This window comes from Bos taurus, chromosome 13 (assembly GCF_002263795.3).
Source record: "Bos taurus isolate L1 Dominette 01449 registration number 42190680 breed Hereford chromosome 13, ARS-UCD2.0, whole genome shotgun sequence".
Taxonomy (NCBI): Eukaryota; Metazoa; Chordata; class Mammalia; order Artiodactyla; family Bovidae; genus Bos; species Bos taurus.
The window spans coordinates 34,763,849-34,787,449 of record NC_037340.1 but is presented as its reverse complement, the minus strand read 5'-3'; the positions used below and the strand labels follow the sequence as shown (position 1 = coordinate 34,787,449).

The following is a 23,601-nucleotide window of genomic DNA, read 5'->3' as shown; positions in this document are numbered from 1 at the left end:
GCGCCTCTGTCCATGGGATTCTCCAGGCAAGAATACTGGAGTGGGTTCCTCCTCCAGGGCATCTTCCCGACCTAGGGATCGAACCTATGTCTCTTAAGTCTCCTGCATTGGCATACAGATTCTTTACCACTAAGTATCTATATATAATATAAGATGTAAAATATATATCTGTAGATAATTATTTCCATAGCTATGGATCACATATGGGTATATGTGATCATTTATTTGGTAAAATTGTAATCAGCACTTTGGAACAGTTTTAAATCTGCTCTTTTCAGTCATGTTATCCTTATGCATTTGCCTATATATTGTCATCTTTTTTCTTTCTTTCTCTTTATTTACTTTTTGGCCTCACCAAGTGCCTTATGGGATCTTTGCTCCTTGACCAGGGATTGAACCCTGGCCCTTGGTGGTGAGATCATAGAGTCCTGACCATCAGGGAGTTCCTTTATATTGTAATTTTAACATGTTTCTCTTTTTCACATTAATCTGTTCTAATGACTACCACTAATAATAATAATAATCCATAAGTACATTTTCTAAAAATTTTTAGTTTTAACTTTTTATTTTGTATTGGAATGTAGCCAGTTGACAATGTTGTGGTGATTTCAGGTGCACAGCAGAGTGACTCAGCCATCCTTAGACATGTATCCATTCTCCCCCAAACCCCCCAAGTACACGTGGTGGTGGTGGTGGTTTAGACGCTAAGGCATGTCTGACTCTTGCGCTGTAGCCTGCCAGGCTCCTCTATGGGATTCTCCAGGCAAGAATACTGGAGTGGGTTGCCATACCCTCCTCCAGGGGATCTTACCAACCCAAGAATTGAACCTGGGTCTCCTGCATTGCAGGCAGGTTCTTTACCGAAGTACATGTGTTATGATACATTATACTTCAATATACCCTGCCCAGTATATCCTGGCAACAGAGCATCTCTATACTTTAGAATTTGGGGGGGAAGTTTTGGGGTCATGTTACCATAGGCATCTCTGTAGGTAGACAGTTTTGTAAAAAGAGCTTCCCACCCCCCTAGGGCGGTCTGTGTACTGCAGTACTTAAACGCCTTTAGCCACTGCTGTAAACAGGAAGAAACATACTAAAGCAAAGGTCTGGCTAAGAGAAGCAGGGGGAGTGGCAAGGAAAGCTGGAAGGATATTCCTTTTGCTGCTGCCAGCAGGGCAAATCAAGATCCCGGGAGTCTGGCATAAATAAAGGAAGTTGGGAAGGACACAGAAAGGGGTTTCTGGATGCATTTTCGGAGCACTGCACCGCATATTCAGTTAACCCGGAGGGCTTGGTGACCTTTGGCTTCTGAAGTTGCACTGAGCCTGGTGCAGAGAACAAAGCCACCAGACCTCACCAGCCTCCAGGAGCAGAAGTGCTCACGGGAGTGAGGCAGCCACAGGCCAAATGAGCAAATCCTGCATGGTTAAAAACAGCAGCACTTTTTAATTCAAGATCTGGGAGATTGTCAAAGCATCCTGGGGGGATAAGAGTTTGTTCATCCGTTAAAATTTCATCTGCTGCCTCCTACAAGATGAAGGGAGCATAATTGACACTCTTCCGTCCCCTCTGGCCATGTCTGCTTTAGTCTCTGGTTGCTCTGGGTCTCCTGCATATGTGGGTGAATGGCTTGCAATGCTTTTTGACATAACTTGCTAAGGTTTCCCTTTATTGAGAAAGAAAGGGAACTCTGTGTTGCAGAAATGGGGGGGTAACTTGGTTGTTTACAGTAGCTGATGGCACATGTTTCAAGTTAAGCCAGGTTAAGCAAGGCAATTTTTAGCCGTGATGGGCATGACCAAGTAGAAAAAAAAAATACTTTACAGAAATTTTATGTCAGTTTCACTTCCCCTTGTTGGAGGCCTTATGGAAATGAGGGGTAGTGATAAAGTCTGGTGAAGTCCACTGTTCTCAGAGAATTTATTTCATCTCATTTATGTATTCCTCAGCTTTAGAAGTCACATCCTATAGTTTAACAAAAAAAAAAATTTTTTTTTTTTTCCAGATTCTAGCTACATCAGAAACTGGTCATTTTCTAAAACTAAAGGAGAAAACTAGGAAGGGGTGATGAATTCTTTCTGAGTTTCAAGTTACAAAATAAAACGTAAGTATTGATGATTTCACAATGTGTTTACAATACTGTTGAGACCAGCTGAAAAAGCAGCAAATAACCAAGAGTTTTGGATATTTGCTCTCACAAAAAATAACATGTACACTTCTGATTTACTTATGGGATTTTAAAAGAGAAGCAAAACTTAGCATATTCTTTTAAAATAAGATAAGCTTTCCAGGTAGATACACCAGAGGGTTAAGGTGAGACCCAGCTGAATAGTTTATTTTTTTCATAGACTGCATCCCTGGGCACGTTTCCCAGGCTTGGTCTGTATAATATCCCCTGATTTAGAGAGAGATGTGAGAATTTCCAATATCAAAGTTGGAGAAAGACAGCTAAAGAGTAGGGATTTACTTTAATCACACATAAATTTGATGAAACTTAATCACCAGTGGCTGCCTTAGGTCTTTCCCCAGGTCTAACTCACTTAAGCCCCATGACAGCTGCTAGCCCTACCTGGACACGCCCAGATCTCTTTGGCTGGACCCCAGGAACAGCACCCTCTCAGCCCCCTCATCCTAAAGCTGGTCATCCTCTCCAGGCCAGGGGTAGTCCTCGCGGGGTGCCCTTCTTCCCATTTCCCAGGACTTACAGCCAAAACCAAGGACCGTCATTAGTCCTCAGGACTGCCATTAAGACCACCAGACTTATTGTTTCCTCAAAAGGCTGTCTTTCCAAATCTCTTGGCAATATTTTGTCATTACGGACAGTCACAGTTCCTCTTTTCCACTTCTCAGTGTATCCATTGATTTTCCTCCTCTCCTTCAAATTGCTCTGCTTAATGACTGGATTCATGGCTAAAAGGAAATCACTTTTAAATTCATATCGATCTACTTTTTGTTTTTTAAAAAGCCAAATCGATCTCAGGGCCCATAGGCTGAGGATATAAAAAAAAATTAGAATTTTTGAAACCTCTGACTGTCTAATGAACAGGCTACCCTGCCTGGAGGAGCATCTCTGTTGATGGAAGCGTTTCTATAGAAACTGCACACCTGTCTGACAAGGATTCTCCAAAAGAGGAGCCTGGCTGAATTTGGAACAAAGTTTTCTAGGTTCCAGCCAAAAGGAATTATGCAGTTTCTCAGTTGATGGCCCAAAGGAAGCAAAGTTGTGTGTGTGTTTAATTCACACATTTTAAAAATTAAGCCAAGAGATTCAACTAGATTATTGCACATCTACTGAAAGGTGACTGTCTGATTCTCGAGTATATTTCCAGAAAAGCTGTTCAGGGAGAGAGACTCTGTGGGCATTTTTCTGTGTGATGTGGGCTGCAATGGATGCAGGGTGGGATCCCAGAGGGCTCTTGACAGCAGGCGGGCACAGACAAAGCACACACTGAATCAGGGTGATTGACCATTGGGATCAACAGAGGGGGACAGTGGTGAAAGCTGATAGTAAACTGTCTGAAGTGGGTATGTAGGTTTTGCTGGGCCGTGAGGGAGATTATATGAGTTGATTATACATCTGACTGTAATGAGGGTCTGAACATGACTTTTGAACCCCATCTGCCCTGCCACCCTTGAACCCCTAGTGTCTGCCTCCTGCTCCCGTAGCCCCATTGACCTGTCCTTGGAGGTGATGGAGGAGTAGTCCTTAATACATGAAAGAAAGCACAGTAGGGTCGTCTTTCCTGAAAACTTCTATATATATTTGAGCCTCTGAAGGCATATTTATTTGTGTTTTAACGAAGTCATGCTCCTGTTTGCTCCTCGAGCCTCCCTTATTCCAGCAAGAAGTGTTTTCTCCTCCTCCATTCTGCACGAGCATTGCTGGGCCCTTGTCTCGTTCCATTGCTCTGGTTCCTTTCACATTAATTATGTGGAAAGAGGCGTTTCCTCACTTACTACTAGACTGTTAACTCCAGGAGGCAAAGGATTTCTTTCTGTTTTGTTTGCTACTTGACGTCAAGCGCCTGGAACAGTGTCTGGTATGTGGAAGGTGCGTGATAAACGTTTACTGGGGTAAATGAGGTGGCGAATGCATCTTTCTGACCCAGATTCCTTAGGCTCAGGACCCGTCCCTTCATCCATGAACTTCTTGCTGGACTGACACAGCGGCTGGTCTACTCACTGACCATTGGTCTGTGGGGTGTGATCACCCACGCCTGGTCCCCTCAGAGGGCCTGGGGAGGGGGTGTGCGGTATTGTCACCACCTTGGAGACCTTAGGTTAAACTGTCAGCTATTGAAGGCATTTCCTGGGTGCTTACAGGTGTGACATGGAAGGGAGGCAGCCACCACGGGGCAGCTCTGGTGTAAATGGTGGGACCAGCCCCTCCTAGGAAGCATCTCTGATGGATGGGCCATGGCTGGTGGAGGCAGGAAGGGCGTGTGCTGGTTGTCACAACTGAGTCTTCCCCTCTGGTTGGGTCTAAGAGGAAGCCTGTGGTTAAGTCACGTGGTGGCAGAGTATCTGTCCCTGACAGGAAGGTTAAGGTGGCCCAGACTAAGCCCTGCCTCTGTTTAAATAAAGGAGGACAGACAGAGGCTGCATTGCAAGGCGTGGGATGTGATTTGCAGCAGATAAGGAGTCAGGCTGATGGAAAGTCAAATCTAATTCGGATGATCTAATAACATCTTTGAGTGGTTGCCCTGAGGGTCAATTCTGGTTGGTTATGGCTTTTACTTCCCTGCCACCCAACCCCACAATCACAAGGAGGAGAGCGGGAAGCTCTCAAGAGGTTCTTTCTCAGAACCTCTGTGCTAAGAGAGTTTATCTGGAAAGGACATTGTAGGTACAAGACTTAGGCTGTAAGACACAGTAAGAGTTGCCTTCTGGTCAGCTGATGAGTAACTTTGAGATGATCATGAGATATTAATATCGTAAAACTGGATTTTTGCTCCTGTCCTCCCCTGCCCGCTTCTCTTTCTTCTTCTTGTTCATCATCATCATCGTCATCTCCTTGTCCACACACACACACACACACACACCCCCCGCACCCCCCCGGCCCCCCCCGGCTGACACTTGAGAAACTGTCAAGCCTTTCCCTGTCAGGCTCTGTGCAGAGGTGGCTGGAGTCTCTCTCGTCATCACCAAGTATTTATGAAGCTCTCACTCGGTGTCACGTAATTGCTGCCAACTTCTCCTCCTCCTCTGCTTTGTGCTCCCTGAGCCTTGCTCTCCAGTTGCTCCATGCTCTCCTATTCCTTTCCCCCAGGGTCATCCCTTCCCAGCCTCCCTTACCAAGCCTAGTCCCTGCCCCACCTCCACCTCCTGGAAACCCACCTGGTTGCAGCCCGGCAGAGCCCCTGCTGCCCTCACCTCCGGCCCCAGGAAAGCAAGCCCGGCAGGTGATGCCAGTCACACCGGGGGAATCCGCAGCCTGAGCTGTGACCACCTTGTCTCTCCTTCCCTTTGCCCCTCTCGCACTGGGCTCCATCACCCTCCCAGGATACACAGGGCACTTGTGATAACCTGACCCTTTGGCTGTGACCCCAGAGCTGACGTCTAGTCTCAGTATAGTCAGCTCCTCTGATGCAGCCCTCCAGCCCCACCCAGTGGTTCCATGTCAACCCATGTGAGGGGTGATGGCACCACTTGGGAAGCCTTCACAGAAGGACCTAGACTCACAAGAGAAATGGAAACATTCCTGTAGTTTTCACGTCTTGTGCTAGAAGTGTTACTTGGAGGGAAAATACATCTTTTTGGCATCTGGATTCATGGGCTGGGGGTAGCTGCTGAGCTGAATTGGAGATGGAGAATGTGTGGAACAGAACGGTGGGCGTCCAGGACACTCAGAGTGGGTGTGTGTGCTGTGCTCAGTCGTGTCTGACTCTCTGTGTCCCCATGGACTGTAGCCCACCAGGCTCCTCTGTCCATGGGACTTTCCAGGCAAGAATACTGGAGTGGGTTGCCATTTCCTACTCCAGGGATCTTCCTGATCTATCCAGGCATCAAACTCATGTCTCTTGTGTCTCCTACATTGGCAGGCAGATCCTTTACCTCTGTGGCACCTGGGAAGCTTTCACAGAGGAAGTCAAAATGATTCAGTCTCTTCCCTAAGTTTCCATTTTTTTATTAGAGATTTTAAAAATGATTAAATAGCAGTTTTCAATACCCAGTTGATCAAGGTATTTTAGAAACCTTTGATTTGAAAAGTTCTAAGGTGAATGATCTTTGGTTTGGTGGACAGTTGGCTTCTGATGACCTGGGGTGAACTCTTGTATAAGTGAGTAGGGCTGGTTCTCAAGAGATGCTTCCAGTATCCAAGGATCGTAACCGAGTGCCAGTAGGAGAAGAGACTTAGAAAATACGCTCCATGCAGCCACATGGGTGTTGCATCATAGCAGATGCTAGCTGAACAGGAGCCCTAGTTGTGGCCAAAGGCCGTTGTCAAAAACAGAAGGGTTGGCTCTAATCTCCCTCACCAGGATCCAGCTCAGTGTTCCATAACCAGCTGCTCTGGTCCCCGAAGATGACATCTCAGGGCCCAGGGTCACCCTCCCTGCCCTGCCAGAGCCGGGCCCACCTGGCTCTTCTCTCTACTTACTTTAGACAAGAGGAAATTTCTATGAGACTCTGAGTGTAGTCTCAGAAACATGTCTTATTTTATTGTCATGGCCCAAGACTACTTAGTAATTCCTTAGGACTGGAGGTAAGCTGACTGTACTATTTCCTAAGTATCTGTATTTAACAAGTTAAATAGTCTTTGCTCTCAATGAGTTTATATCATACATACACACACACACATGCCTACCCTTATTATTTGAACTTTGATGATATGTGTGTTTCTGTAACACAGATAGTAACACAACAACAGGATGGAGATGAATAAATCTTTACTATAATAAATCTTTGTGTAACACTAGGGCAGGGCTGTTTTATCCATCATGAGAATAGAAGGATGGAGGAAAAGGCATGGTTTTCCCTTCACCTGGAGGGGGAACAAATGGAGGAAAAACTAGTTTTATTCTTAGAAGAGTTGAGGGCATGAATAGAACATGGTTTGATGAATAAGAAATGGCAACCATGGTGGGACTGGTTGGGGAAAGGAGGTGGTGTGCCTCTGGGAGGCGTCAGGGGACTGCGTGGATAGGAGTAACATTCTAGTAAATTGGAGGGCTGGTTTCTAGGGGTCCTGGTATTTCAGGTTCTACCCTGGGTCATGGCTGTGACCTAGGCTTATTGAACTGCTTGCTGCAAAGTTATGTGTGGTAGGGAGAATCATGACTCCCCAAAGAACCATGGTTCACATCCTAATTCGCAGAGGCTATGGATATATTAGGTTACATGGCAAATAGGAAGGTCTTATCTGGCCTTGAAATGGGGAAGCTATCCTGATGGTCCAGGTGGGTCCTACGTAATCACAAGGGTCCTCTGACGTGAAGGAGATGCAGGAGAGTCAGTGTAAGAGTGATGCCGTGGGATGAAGTCTTTGGAGGAGGGGCCACAGGTCAAGGAAAGCAGGGGCCTCTAGAAGCTGAAAAGGCCAGGAAATAGATTCGCCCCTGAAGCTGCCAGAGGGGATGCAGCCATGCTGACACTTCAATTTTCAGGCCAGTGAGACCCAATTCAGACTTCTGACCTCTAGGGCTGTAAGATAATAAAGTTATTTTAAGCCACCAAGTATGTAGTAATTTGTTACAGCACTGATGGAAAACAATCCAGTATGAAAACCAGCCTCTACTGTGGAGATGTGAGACTCCCTTAGTTATTTATGAAACTTAATACAATGGAAAATTTATGAAAGATAAATAACTTGAAGAATCTTGTCAAAATGAATTGTAAGATCTCTCTAAGATAATCTGTTTCAGCAAAGTGAGGGCAAGAACTTTATTTCCTCACTATTATACCCTCACTGCCTAATTCATTTTTATAATTCATTTTTTAAGTGAATGAAACTCTTCATTTAAGTCCATGAAAAAACAAGAGAACGATCTTTTCAAAGAAATTATTTTATGCAAAAGTGTGTCACTATGATTAGAAATCTTAAATTCAGACTCTCTTTATAGACCAAGAATATTATACTTTACATTATCACTCAAAGATAAGAGGTTTGGTTAGAGGATTTAATTTCTTTTAAGTTGTTGGGTGTAAGCAGGAATCATTTTTGTTTTCTTGGGTTCTAGGAACGTCTTTGTACCTATGCATGGTTGGAGTGTTAACTTGCCCTTTGTCTTATCAATAAAACTACTGTAATATGTAGCAAGCTGTAACCTTAAATCCATGATACCGCCCCCCCCCCACTCCGCCCCCAAAAAAGTGCTCATTATTTGTGAAATTTAGTTTAGGAAACCTGATACTATAATACTTGTCTATTATAAATGATCTTTGCCTGGACTGTTAGAATTACAAATATTTCTAGTGTAGATTTGCTATTTCTTGGCTCACTTATTCTTCGAGAAAAATCTTGGCTAGGATTTGGCTATGTGCCAGGCCATGGGAAAACAAAGGTAACTGAGATATAGCACTTTGCAGAGAAAGCCACCTTCTCAATGGGAAGAAAAAGAAGTCTGTAGATGATGAAAAGATGAAATAGCCAATACTGAAATAATTCCCAGTGTCAAGAGTAGTCAACTTTCAACTCTGCAAGGAGAATACAGCAGAGAGGAAGAGACTAGAGGACCAGAAGGAGCCTGGCAACTAGAAGGGACAAGTATTAATTGCCTACTGAATCCTGGCATTTTTACACGTAATTTTATCATTTTACTTTGCAAAATCACACAGAGTGGAAATAATAATCACTGTCTTCTGAGTCACTGATTTTAAAGCAGAGATGGGCAGACTTTTCTGTGAAGGGCTAGATAGTAAATATTACAGGTTGTGAAGGGCTAGATAGTAAATATTATCTGTGGGGCTATGTGAAAATACAGGCTATGGAGGCCATACTGTCTCTGTCACATCTATTCAACTCAACTGTTGAGGCAGGAAAACAGCCACATAGACTGTGGAAACAAGTGAGCACGTCTGTGTTCCAGTAAAATTTTATTGACAACAATCGACAGTGGACCAGATCTGGCCCAGGGGTTGCAGTTCGCTAATCCCTATTCTCAAACAGCCATGATAGCTACCATTTCATTTTAGAATATTTCTGGAGAGGGAGATTATAGGTTTCATTAGCTTTACAAGTGGGTTGGTGACAGTTTCAAAATGAATTATAGAATCTCACCAAGAAATAATGGCAGACTGGATTAATAATGGAGGTTCAGACAGACCCAGTTTTTGGACATTTCACATCATCCTGATTAATATTTAACAGGCCTCTGAGAATCCAGATATAATCCATCTTTAGGTCATTATATGATGAGTCCAAAGAGAAAACCACACTAATTCAGTCTTGGCACAGGATATGACGCTGCGTAGGCATGTGTGTGTGTTAGCTCTGAGATTTTTAAAATCATGGATATAAAGAAGATTTGTCTGGAACCATTGGGAAGAAATGAGGTAAATATCTGAGCGGATGACCTGGGAGAAGCCTAGAGTGTAAAGTCTCAATACCACTGTCTTCTGGAAAAAGGCAGAAACATCTGGTTAGTGTAACAATGAGGGGTGATGTGAAAGGAAACACCATGTCCAGATTGGAAAAGCAGAATACATCCTGACATCTTAAAGCAACAAGCCAGAAAAAAAAAAAATCTGTCTTTAATAGCTGATAGTGTGGGAAAAGTCACTAAATTCAGAGATTGAGTTTCTTAATTTGGTTTCTTAATCCTTTAGAGCAAAACAGTGAATTTTTCTTTCCAAGAGTATATCCAAGTGTATCTCTTAAGATACAGAGTAGTAGGAAAACACCTGGAAAACCATTACAGGACTTTAAAAAAATGTGACACCGGGAAGCTGTTTAGGTCACCTGTCCTAGCCCTAACGTGACTGAAAGGAAATTTTTCTCTTGGCTGATGAGAGAGAGCTTGGACGAATTTGGTTACATTGGGGAGCTTATTTCTTTTGAGTAAAATTTTCAAAAATCAAAAGCACACAAAGTTTATAAGACGGTTTCAAGTGTAGATGGTTCCAACTGGATTGAAACATTTTTTCACCAACAGGAATCAATTAAAAGGATGTTGTCTCCAGAGGTCCCCATGCTTGGCACCCACAAGTGTGTTTTGATCTGGTTCCCCATCCGGCTCTGTACTGTTGCTCTTAAGATTGACTTGGAAGAAAGAGGGAGGAAAAGATGGAAAATAAGGGAGTTGATATCTTCCTGGAAGACACTGTAGATGTCAGCAGACTGAATTATTCCAACCAAAACAATGTAAGCTTTTCCTTATGCTTTGAATCCTGGGCACGAATCTTATCTTGGACGAGACAGATGTGATTCTGGGGACGTGCACCGCGTCCTGAGCTTTGGTGACTTTTCTGCTTGTCACTTTGACAGGAATCAGACACCCTACCGCTCTGCATTTGTGTACTGTTTCTAGCCTCTTTCTAAGTTCAGTGTAACTTCATAAAACTCAAGAAATCTTAGGACAGCTTGAAGAAAATAATCTGTAAAGTAGATCAGTGTTTTAATGTGGATTATAGCCAACAAAGAGCCTTTATGTTGAAGGCTTTAATGCATAAGCTAATTAAAGAGTCTTACAAGTTGACTTTTCTTTCCCAACAGACAAAGCCTTTTTTTAAAAAGTTAATTAATTGGACTTTCCTGGTGATCCAGTGGTTAAGAATCTGTCTTGCAGTGCCAGAGACACTGGTTTGATCCCTGGTCCTGGAAGATCTCACATGCCAAGGGGCAACTAGGCCCATCCACCACAGTTACTGAGCCCATGCTCAGGAGTCCTGGAGCCGCAACTACTCAGCCCACGTTTAGCAACCACTGAACCCCATGCACCTGAGCTCCGCAACAAGAGAAAAGCCACCATGATGAGAAGCCCGAGCACCCCAACCAGAGAGGAGCCCCTGCTTCTCTCCACAACTAGAGAAAGCCCACACACAGCAATGAGACCCCAGAACAGCCAAAAATAAACAAGTAAATAAATAAATATTTTTAAAGTTAATTAATTTGGTTGCACTGGATCTTCATTGCTGTGTGCAGGCTCTTATTTGTGGCAGGTGGGATCTAGTTTCCTGACCAGTTCCCTGCATTGTGTGCCCAGAATCTTAATCACTGGACCACCAAGGAAGTCCCCAGACAAAGCCTTTTTGCAATGTAAATGTGGTAAGGAATATTCATACTCTGCAGTCTTGCTGGCATTCTTTTCTTTTAGCAAGGGTTAAATAAGGGGGATCTTCAAAGCCTTGGTGCTATATTATAGAGAGCTTTGAAGTTTTTATTAGCTTCCCTGGAATCACTGTTCCCTGGAAAGTTCACTAATGGAATATATAGTTTCTTACACAGATCCATTTCCTAGCTGTATAGAGTAAATTACCTAGTCAGTGGGGATTCCATGGCAAGATAAAGTTAATACCTAAACTGGTCCCAAGTCAGCTATTCCCATTGTAAAGCTTTTGCAGTCATAAGGTACAATGTTATTTGGGTTAAATTAACATTTCTGTATCTTAACTCACCTCTTGAACTTCCTGAAAGCAGCATAATATGCCTTTCCCAGCCAATCAGATGACAGCTCTTATATATGGAGCTAACCTCTTCCAGCTTAGTGGGCGGTGCCAGCCTGCACTCGGTGCCCCTTCTCATCTCTGCATCTCCACCTGTGTCACCACCCTGTCTGGAGCAGACTGTCTCTGCCTTCTTGGTGGTGGTGGCCTCCTATCAAGTTCTCTGCTGCTTCTTTCCCTCTTCCCCATCTACCTAAACCCCGAGGTCTATTTTTCTTGGAGCAGCTAGACTGATTCTTTAAATCAAGATCATTCGTGCCCTCCTGTAAACCCTACAGTGGCTTCTCGTACCTACAGTGGCTTCTCATACCTCCAGTGGCTTCTCATACCTCCAAATCAAATCCCAAGTCCTTCTTTGGCACAGGCCTGTGATCTGTGCTCAGCTTTCCCTGTCCTGCATTTCCTGCTGGCTTCCCAGGCAACTCCCTGTCCCTCCCTCTGCTCCAGCCACACAGGCCACCTTGCTTGTCATGCACCCATTCAAAACTTGAAACTTCACACTTCCCTGCTCCTGAACCCCCCTCCCTCCACATACCCTGCAGCTTTCTGGCCAGTTCTTCCAGGTTTCTGCTCAAAGACAACTGCCTGAGACCCGACCACTTTATCTAAATGAAAAAACCCCATCCTCTTACCTGGCTTTTCCTTCCTTCCTTCTCTTACTAATGGACATTCAGCTTATTATTGATTGATTGCTTGGTTTAAATGTTCATTCATTTATTTATAGTTCATCTATCCCTCCCAAGAGAATGTAAACTCCATAAAGACAGGGACTTACAATGATATACATGTATCTTTCATGCCTCACATACATAGGCAATCAAGAGGTATCTGCTGGGTGTTGAATGAAGGAAAGAACCAGAGTCATTCACATTGTCTTTGGTTTCCATATATAGACCAAGTCACAGAGCAGTTTATGTTGTTCAAAATGCCAATGATTTTTATTTTCCTGCCTTAATAAAGTTTTCAGTCCAATAGCCAGAGTTTATCTTAGATTTAGCTCTTGCCTAAAGATCTTAGCAGTGACCTTGGTCAGTCTCCAGTGTAGGGTTCAACATGTGAACACAGGTACCATATGGACATGAGGACCTGGACTTCCTGGTGATGTAATGGTTTTGTGGTGGCCATCCGTGTCCATGGACAGAGCTGCTGGAATCTTACTTGCCTTGTTAGTGATTAGCAGGCACGTATATAGCACAAGGAAAAAGAGCCAATAGGCATGTCTATTCTTAGTACAGTAGAGTTCCCATAATTATCTAAGCACTCAGAGGTTACTTTAAGAAATTTTGTAAGACTAATGGAGCTTTTTCTCCTACCAATGAGCTACTCATCATCTTCCTATAAATATTATATGAGAAGAAATCAGGGGTGGGAGTTAATAGAGGAAGTTGGATACATGGTCTGTAGAACCTTGTAGAAGATCTTAAGAGCCCCATTCCATGAGATAATTTTGTTGGCATAATTGCTTTGGGCTGCTTCTAAAGAGTCAGATGTATCAATGCGTAATTTACATTCAGTAAAATTCACTTTTTTAAAAAGCATATGGCTGTGCATTTTGATAAGTGCATACAGATACAGTTTTGTAACCACCATAATCAAAATACAAGTTTTCGTCCTTGCAAAATGTTCCTTGGAATGTGCTCCACTGTAATTGCTCAGCCCTGACCCCTGGAAATCACTGATGTGTTTTCTATCCTTATGGTTTTGCCTTTTCTATAATGCCCTGTAAATGGAATCATGCAGTCTGTCTCTGTTTGAGAGGCACCGATATGTTATTGGTAGTTTGTTCCTTATTACTGCAAAGTATTCCTGTGTGAATATAGTTTCTCTTCTCCCTTCAATTCTGTGTTCCAGTCTCTTCTACTTGGACTTTTAATTACCTTTTATGTAATATTTCAAACCTTCCCTGTTGCCTGAGTTCCTTTTTTCCTTCTCTGCACCAGTGCAGTGTCTGTACCCAGCAGTTCTAAGTACATATCTGTTTGGTTGATCCCTGGGGGCAGTGATGGCAATTGGGGTACTTCTGTGCATGTGTAGCAGGCTCATGTGGCATATGTACAAGGTGAGTGAGCCCTACCCCAGGGCTGAGGTAGAGATTCCTATTATTTCTCTCCTGGCAGCAAGGCATTACCTGCCAGACATAGAATATAAAGAAGGCTGAACACTGAAGAATTGATACTTTCAAACTGTGATGTTGGAGAAGACTCTTGAGAGTCCCTTGGACTGCACAGAGATCAAACCAGTCAATCCTAAAGGAAATCAACCCTGAATATTCATTGGAAGGACTGATGCTGAAGCTCCAATACTTTGGCCATCTGATGCGAAGAACTGACTCATTGGAAACAACTCTGATACTGGGAAAGATTGAAGGCAAGAGGAGAAGGGGACTACAGAGGATGAGATGGTTGGATGGCATCACCAACTCAATGGACATGAGTTTGAACAAATTCCAGGAGATTTGATGGACAGGGAAGGCTGGCTTGCTGCAAACCATGGGGTTGCAAAGAGTCAGACATGACTGAGTGACTGAACAGTGGGATATAAAACTGGATTTGAGCTGTCACAGCAGTGAAGATCCATCTTACCATGAGAGGGGAAGTCAGACCAAATCTGTGGTTTTTATAAGATATATAGATTTAGCTTGGAGACACCAGCCGTGAAAAGTGCAGAATCTTGTCCAAAGGCTTTCCTATCTCTTAAAGCTTTTGCGTTGTTTTTTTAATCACTGGTAAGCTTGGCATAGTGGTTAAGAGAGAGAGATCTGGAGACAGACTCTGCTATTAACCACTTATGTGACCTTGGGAACCTTTCAACGCCCTAGTTTCTTCATCTGTAGAATGGGGATAAAAATAGCAGCGAGGAGTGATGATAAATGGTTGATTTGTACATGGTGCTTAGAACAGCACCTGGCAGATATTGAGCTGTACAGGACCATTAGTCACTGCTCTTACTGTTATTAACTAACTTTATCCCCGGTACTCCTCTGAAAATGTGTACTTTACATGCATTTGTGACACTTTTCATGGATGTCAGCTTCTAGATACCTGTTCAAAGAAAGATTATGATTCAGTTAACGGGGGTTTGGGAATAAGATAAAATAGTTTGGGATTAGCAGATACACACTACTATATATAAAAGCAATAAACAACAAGGACCTACTGTGTAGCACAGGGAATTATATTCAATATCTTGTAATAACCTGTAATAGAAAAGAATCTGCAAAAGAAAATATATATACATACACATATATATGTAAATTGTGAAAATTTATAATACACATGCATACACACATATATATGCGTGTGTGTACGTATCAGATTGGATCAGTCGCTCAGTCGTGTCCGACTCTTTGCGACCCCACGAATCGCAGCATGCCAGGCCTCCCTGTCCATCACCAACTCCCGGAGTTCACTCAGACTCACATCCATTGAGTAAGTGATGCCATCCAGCCATCTCATCCTCTGTCGTCCCCTTCTCCTCCTGCCCCCAATCCATCCCAGCATCAGAGTCTTTTCCAATGAGTCAACTCTTTGCATGAGGTGGCCAAAGTACTGGAGTTTCAGCTTTAGCATCATTCCTTCCAAAGAAATCCCAGGGCTGATCTCCTTCAGAATGGACTGGTTGGATCTCCTTGCAGTCCAAGGGACTCTCAAGAGTCTTCTCCAACACCACAGTTCAAAAGCATCAATTCTTCGGCGCTCAGCCTTCTTCACAGTCCAACTCTCACATCCATATGTGACCATAGGAAAAACCATAGCCTTGACTAGACGAACCTTTGTTGGCAAAGTAATGTCTCTGCTTTTGAATATGCTATCTAGGTTGGTCATAACTTTCCTTCCAAGGAGTAAGCATCTTTTAATTTCATGGCTGCAGTCACCATCTGCAGTGATTTTGGAGCCCAGAAAAATAAAGTCTGACACTGTTTCCATTGTTTCCCCATCTATTTCCCATGAAGTGATGGGACCGGATGCCATGATCTTCGTTTTCTGAATGTTGAGCTTTAAGCCAACTTTTTCACTCTCCACTTTCACCTTCATCAAGAGGCTTTGTAGTTCCTCTTCACTGTCTGCCATAAGGGTGGTGTCATCTGCATATCTGAGTTATTGATATTTCTCCCGGCAATCTTGATTCCAGCTTGTGCTTCTTCCAGCCCAGCGTTTCTCATGATGTACTCTGCATATAAGTTAAATAAGTAGGGTGACAATATACAGCCTTGATGTACTCCTTTTCCTATTTGGAACCAGTCTGTTGTTCCATGTCCAGTTCTAACTGTTGCGTCCTGACCTGCATACAGATTTCTCAAGAGGCAGGTCAGGTGTGTATGTATATATGTGTATGTGTGTGTATACACACACATATATATATTCTAACACAACTCTGTGGGCTTCCCAGGTGGTGCAGAGGTAAAGAATCCACCTGCCAATGTAGGAGACTCAGGTTTGATCCCTGGGTCGGGAAGATCCCCTAGAGTAGGAAATGGCAACCCACTCCAGTATTCTTGCCTGGAAAACTCCATGGACAGAGGAGCCTGGCGGGCTATAGTCCACGGACTCTCGAAGAGTTGGATGCGACTGAGCGCACACAACTAACAGCAACTAACACAAATATGTAAATTAAAAGAAAAAAAAAGCAGTTAACAGTGAGCAAGAGAGTTTGTGGCATTACCTGGGGTAATGTCTAGTGGCCAATCATCCCCAGAGGTGTGTATTTGTCCTCAGTATGTTGACTTGGGTCATGTTTAGTGACCTCAGTTCTCTGGTCTCACTTGCTTATTTCTCCTACTTTTGGAAGCTTGGGCTGGGGGAAGGTGTGACTTCTGAGTGTTGCTGTTCCCTCCATCAGAATGTCCCTGCGTCCTACATGTGAAGGAACACCAATCTACCAGTTTGTTCACTAACTCAGGGCTGGACGTTTGGGCACAAGATTTTCAGTCATTTCTCTCTCTCTTCCTAATTACTTTACTGCCATCTACTACAATGATGGTTTCTTCTAGCGCTACTTAGAAACTTTTTCCTGATGTTGCTTTATCAGGCCACCTCTCTGTACTTTAAAGCAGGTGTTCAGTAAGTTGCCTCTGTGTTTGGGGCCACCACTTCAAGGCTACAGCAGCTGGTCCCAAGGACCAGTGGGTGAGCACACAGCTGGCAAGCAGACCCAGCCAGCCTGCCCACACCAGCACCCCCCTTAACGCCCCCCTTCAACACAGCTCTGCTTCTCTCTTGCCCTTCAGAAATACCACAAAGGCTGGAGGAATTCACAGGCAGACCTCGCTTTATTGCATTTCACAGATACTGTGCTTTTTACAAACCGAAGGTTTGTGGCAACCCTGTGTTAAGCAAGTCTATGGGTGCCTTTGTTTCCAACAGCATTTGCTCACTTCCTGTCTCTGTCACGTTTGGTAATTCCCACAATATTTCAGACGTTTTCGTTATTCTATTCGTTATGGTGATCTGTGATCAGTGGTCTTAGGTGTTACTCCTGTGACGAGCTGAAGGCTCAAATGATGGTTAACATTTTTTAGCAAGAAAGTATTTTTTAGTTAAAGTATGTACACTTTTTTCAACCTAATGCTATTGCACACTTTATAGACTAGAGTATAATGTAAATATAACTTTTACGTGGACTGGGAAAGCAAAACCTCGTGTAGCTCACTGTATTGTAATGTTCGCTGTGTTACAGTGGGCTGTGTGTTGTTCTGAGCATCGTCTTCAGGCTAAATCATGGCTCACAGGTGCACTACTCTGAATGCCGCTAAGTGCTGTGACTTAGAAGATAAAGACCTGTGAGACACGCTGCTAAATTCACAGCAGCCTTTCACCATCACTTACTATACACAACTGCTGGTGTGGGGCGGATCAGAGGCAATATTGGTGTTGTAAAGGGTTGGTGTTGCTCATACTTGAAGCTCTTGAGACCCATGTCTGTAACAGACACCCAGGAGGTAAGAGAGAGGAGGAGAGGGTGGCCCGGGGTCCACCAGGGCCCATTGCCTCCTTACCTACCATGAGAGCTGATGGGCACATATGCCCAATGGTGTACATCAGCCCCTAGTGTCTATTTTTCTTATCAAATACTATTTGTTTTTATATTGTTCATTTAGGGAAAAAAAGAGTAAGGCCTATCATAGTCATCTTACTTTCATGAAAACATGCACATGTAAAGCAAAGACTGATAGAAAGTATCTGCCCTCACTAGTTGGTGAATCTCAAAGGTCTGTGGCATCCAGGAGACTGAAGAGGGGTCATGACATGGTGGTTGCTTAGAACCCACTGCTGTGCTGGGGAGACCCCACGTGCCTTCCACAGAGCCTGTGATCCCAGAAAGGGTCTTAGCTCTGTTTTTGCTGTGGCAGCTGCACATCTAGGGTCCCTCCTCTAGCTGCCTGGAAAGGGTGCTCATGTCAGGGTTTCAGGTGTGTTCAGGTTTAAGGGCACTTGGAGAATGTCAGACCTTTTGCGGTACACTTTGGAATGTTGAAATGTTGCATCCTGTTTTGCAACTTGGCATATTGTATGTTTTGTCATTATACTTACAAACATATATATGTATGTGTATGTGATATATGTGTGTATATTTATACACGTGTATATATATCCATATATACATGTGTGTATGTGTGTGTTTGTTTCATTCAGAAATATTAAGGTGGCTCTTACTATATGTCTTAAGGCCGTTGTAACAGAATTCCATAGACTAAGTGCTTTAAACAACAAACCATTTATTTCTCACAGTTCTAGAGGCATTGAAGTCCAAGATCTAGTAGCCAGCAGATTGAGTTCCAAGTGAGGGCTCCCTTCCTGGTTTGCAGACAGACACCTTCTTGCTATGTTCTCACATGGAGAGGAGCAGAGAGAGAAAGGGTCTCCCTGTCTTTTCTGTAAGGACACAGATACCATCATGAGGGTCCCACCTTCATAACCTAATCACCCCAAAGGCCCCACCTCCAAATACCATCGCATTGGAGATTAGCATTTCAACAGATTGATTTTGGTGAACACATAGCTCTGTATTTGGATGCTGTGTGTGTGTGTGTGTGTGTGTTCAGTTATGTCCAACTGTTTATCATACTCATGAGCACATATATCTATCAAACAGCAAGCTGAGTTTTTTTTTCAGAGTTTGTTTGCATATTTTGTGGTTGCTCTTAGGCAAGTAGTAGGAGACACTAAAGAATTTGAAAAAAATTATATAGGAGAGAACTTAAAATTGAGAATTCGGCCCATTAACTTAATGTTTCTACTTGCAGTTGTGGGCGATATGTACATCTTTTGAATTGTGAGGCAGAACACCTCCCAGGATTTTATAGGAGCCTATTTGGAAATGCACGAGGACTGGGCCTTTTAGGAACCTGTGCTGTAGTGAGATACATGGGAAGCCCACTGGTGGCAGCGGAAAGCCCACAAAGTGGGAAGGTGTCCCCAAGGGCAGAGGGGAGGTGGCCTTTCTGGGTGTCACTAGGGAGGGTTGTGTGCTTATTTTAGCTCGCTCTCCTTCATGTGTCCCCACGTCAGCTGCTATTTTGACTGTGGACATCTTCCTGCAGCTGGTTGTGTGCTGGCTGCCAGACGCCCTCCCAGGAGAGCGAGCTGCCCTGTGCTCACTGGTTCCCATCCGTCAATCCACATCCATTCAAGCAATGAACTGTGGCTGTGAAATGCTACAAACATACAGGATTAAAGGCCTCTTGTAACAATGCTCAGTCCATTTTCGAGAAAAAAAATACAACATTCTCTTGGTTAAGAGAAGTAGAGGGAAAAAGGTTGGCACATTCAAATTGTACCTCAAAATGCGTTTAATATAGCCTCATTTAGTGAAAGCGACCAACATTTACTTAGTACAAAAAAATCCAGTATTTAGGAAAATACTCAATGCTCTATGGGTGTTATCCTAATGTGTAAATATACTACAAGCATAATGGTTCAGGATCACAAAATCTCTGATAAATTACTTGACACATAAAATGGACCATTGTTGGCACTCTAAAAATGGTCTATGATTTATTTATGCAAGCTTTCTGTACCCTGCCTCACCTCCATATTACAATGAAGCCAGGCAGCCTTGATGTCCTGAGAGTGGTCCCATGCGCTTTCTAAAGGTGGTGGGGGTGCCGGTGGTCTCTGAAGGAAGTCCCTCCCGCTCAGCATCTTTGCGGCCCCACCTCCCTCCTGTGGCACCTCCCCTTGTTGTCATTTCTCCCTTGCCTCCAACCTCAGCTTCTGCACATGCCACTGCGGTCACTTACTAATGGTTTTTCCATCAACTTGTGAGCTCCTGAAATTGATGCTAACAGAATGTCACCTTGGCTTGGCCACCGGTATCTGGAGGCTGATGAAATTGAGCTGTCCCCACACTGTCACAGACCCACAGAGATGTATGTCAGTTATCATGGGGCCTGTCAGTAGATACCTTCTATTAATAGGAATGTGATTTTGCTGACTTGGAGATGGTTTTTTTATTTTTTATATTTTTAAATTTTTATTTTTAAATTTTTTGGCCATGCTGGGTCTTGAACACGGGCTTGTCCAGTTGTGACGTGGCATGTGGGATCTTAGTTCCCTGACCAGAAGTTGAACCCGTGCCCTCTGCCTTGGAAGGAGGGTTCTTAACCACTGGACCGCCCAGGAAGTCCTAAGATACTTATTTTTTATAAATGTTCAAATAAGTTAAATGATTATTTTAAAATTATTACCATTACTACTATTGCTGTAGCTAATCTAACCCATGATGGTTGAGAATGACACATAAAGGTCATGGTGGTTTTGTCACTACGTCATATCCAACTCTTTTCAACCCCACAGACTGTAGCCCGCCAGGCTCTTCTGTCCATGGGATTTCCCAGGGAAGCATACTGGAGTGGGTTGCCATTTTTTTCTCCAGGGGATCTTCCCGACCCAGGGAGCGATCCTGTGTGGCAGGCAGATTCTTTACCACTGAGCCACCAGGGAAGCCCCCTGAACCATAGTAGTTGTTTGTAATCTGGTCTTTAGCATGAACTGAGCAAGAAAGGTCCCTAAGACAGGAGGGCAGCAGCCAGGGGAGCCTCACAGGAGGTGGGGGCCTCTGAACTGAATTCAGGAAAGTGTCTTGAGGTTTGTTTGGTTGCTGGGGTGGAGGTAGGGGAGGAAGTGCCCAGTGCTCTGGGAAAATGTCAAGATCCTCCTTTCCCTGCTCTCAGCATCCAGGGAGAGAAAGAGTAAGTAGCCAGAGAGAAAGTTGGATCTGGGGAAGCCTCATCTCTCGGGTCTGTAAGGGGGACTCTTGGATGCCCAGTGAGGGGCAAGGCTCTGCTAAATGCCCTGGACTCAGAGGCACCTGACTCTGTGCTCCTTAGGTAGGCACCACTGGCCCTCCATGTCCACGGGTTCTGCATCCCTGGATTTAACCAACTGCAGATCAAAGATATTGGGGGAAAAGAAATTCCAGAAAGTTCTAAAAAGCAAAACTTGAATTTGGTGCATACTGGCAACTATTTACAAAGCATTTACATTTTATTAGGTATTATAAATCTTCTAGAAAGGATTTAAAATATATGAGAGGATATGCATAGATTATATGTAAATGCTAAACCAAACTTTTCTGTTTTCCAAATTAAAAAATTTTAATTGCAGTATAGTTGATTTACAATGTTGTGCTAATTTCTGCTGTATAGCAGAGTGATTCAGATATACATATATACATTCTTTTTTAGATATTCTTTTCCATTATGGCTTATCATAGAATATTGAATATGGCTCTCTGTGTTGTACAGAAGGACCTTGTTGTTTATCCATTCTATAAGTAATAGCCTACATCTGCTAACCCCAACTTCCCACTCCATCCCTTCCCTAACCTCCCTCTTGGCAATTACCACTTTGTTCCCTATGTCTATGAGACTGTTTCTATTTCCTAGATAAGTTCTTTGGGCTATATTCTAGATTTCACATATAAGTAATATATAGTATTTCTCTTTGTCTGATTTACTTCACTTAGTATGATGAACTGTAGGTTCATCCATGTTACTGCAAATGGCATTACTTCATTCTTTTTTATGGTTGAGTAGTATTCTATTGTATGTATGTACCACATCTATTACCACACTACGTTCTATAAGGCATTTGAACATCCATGGGTATTGTTATCCAAGGGGATCAGAACCAATCCCCTTCAAATACCAAAGGATGACTGTAACATGTGACCACAACTCACTGAAATATCCCTTTTCCTATGGGCACCTCCACTGTACCTCTTGTTAAACCCGAGTCTTTTGAAGCCTTCAGATAAAAGTCTGCCTTTCTCTGCCATAGTCTCCTCTCCAGATGCAACTGGTCTAGAATTACTGACAAAGTCTTGTCAGAGTTTTTGCGTAGAGATAATCATCTGCAAGTTCAGTGACAGTTTATTTTCCACCAGTAAGAAATGCTTTAGAAGGATGGAAAGAGCGTTGGAGAGACTGGACAAGCCCCCTGGGTCTGACCTTGAGTTTGGGTGCCTCTTCCTGCTGCAATGAAACTGTATTGATTTTCCCAGTGTCCCCTTCTCCTTTGAAATTCTTTCTGCTTTTATATAGGCTTGACTAGTTTAATTAAACTTCAACCTGTCACTTAGTCTGGATCCTGGCCTGACTGTGGATTTGCTCTTTTTTTTTTCCCCCAAGTTATCATGAGTGCATTGAAACCGATATATTGTTTTGTTTTCCTCCTGATGCTATATTCTGAAGTTTTATTATCTTGTGACTGAGGTTTTCCCTTTGTCTTTGGACAAACCAGATTCTGAGACTGAAAGCATCTCAGGTACAGGCCCTTCAGTCTCCTTCTTGGTCCTTGGGCTCACCATCTCCACTGGAAGTTTACTTCTTTCTTGCACCCTGGTGTGGAGACCCAAGGGGGTCCCTCTGTACCTGCACGTTTGAGAACCCTGGCTCTAGAGGGTCCCAGAGGATGTGGACCACGGACAGAGGGACGAGGTTGTCCTCTCCTGCCCTTGCCTCTTGGCTTCTTTTGGTTTTCTTGGTCTTGTTTTCTTTTTGAAATGTTTTTGTTTTCCTTTCTTTGTAGGGTCTCCTTCCTAAAGCAGGTCCTTCCTCCCTAGTGTAGTCCATAGAGGAGGAGGCTCAGGAGATGAGAGGCTTTTGTTGGTCTAGCCCAGTTCCCAAGGCTCCAGGGCTTTTTAGTAATAAACAGATTTGTGGGGGAGGAAGGAAGGAAAATTTTTTTTGGCGGGGGGAGCACAAAAAACAGCCCTCTAAAACCCAGGGGTTGGGCTGTGTTTACCACAGCCATCTTTGTGGCCTCAGATCAAGAGTTCACGGCTGTCTGAAACTCCCCAGCAGGGGTGACAGTGTTTCTTGCTTTGTGGGAACTTCGCATGGTAGAGGCCCCTTTGCCCCCTCGTCCCCACAAGGCTCATTTCCTTGTAAGTTGCCTCTGCCGGGGCTTCTGCAGATAAAGTCCATTCTCCCTACATGAGAGGGAGGCTCTGACACCAAGCCTCCCACATGCTTCCAGAGACTGGATCCTGACACCAGCTGTGTCCTTTAGGATGCTGGCGTGTCGTTGGCTGCTGTCCAGTTCAGGGCCGCCTGTGCTTGAGGGAACCGTTTTCCAAGATGATGTTTTCAAAAAGTGATACAAGGGCGGCGTCCCTGGGGGCCCAGTGATAAAAAGTCCACAGGCCAAGGCAGGAGACACAGGACTGATCCCTGATCTGGGAGGATGCCACATGCCTCGAAGCAGCTAAGCCCATGAGCCATAACTGCTGAGCCTGTGCTCTGGAGCCTGGGAGCCCACATGTCGCAACTGCCACAGCCCATGGACCCTGGATTCTGTGCTCCACAGTGAGAGAAGCAACCATGATAAGAAGCCCACACACCACAACTGGAGAGTAGCTCCTGCTTGCCGCAACAAAGACCCAGCATAGCCACTTAAAAAAAGAAAGATGACGCAAGCACTGCCTGGACATGAGGAGAATAGAGGAAGAGGCGCCTATTTCACCCTGAAAATCACAGGCTTCCCAAAGGCCCTC

The 23,601-nt window shown here is 43.9% G+C and overlaps 1 protein-coding gene across 7 annotated transcripts in view; it reads left to right on the top strand.

Moving 5' to 3' along the window:
• The window catches only part of SVIL (supervillin), a 256,176-nt gene that overhangs the window by 38,257 nt on the left and 194,318 nt on the right, over window positions 1-23,601 (top strand). For 4 of the 7 annotated variants that reach the window (XM_059892375.1, XM_059892380.1, XM_025000292.2 and 1 more), the window contains one exon: window positions 2,006-2,104. The exons of 2 other annotated variants lie outside the window; for them this stretch is intronic. The gene's annotated coding sequence lies outside the window, so the exon portion shown is untranslated. Of the gene's footprint in view, window positions 1-2,005; window positions 2,105-10,094; window positions 10,304-23,601 lie in introns of all 7 variants that reach the window. One more of the 7 variants, XM_059892373.1, reaches the window with a different exon arrangement.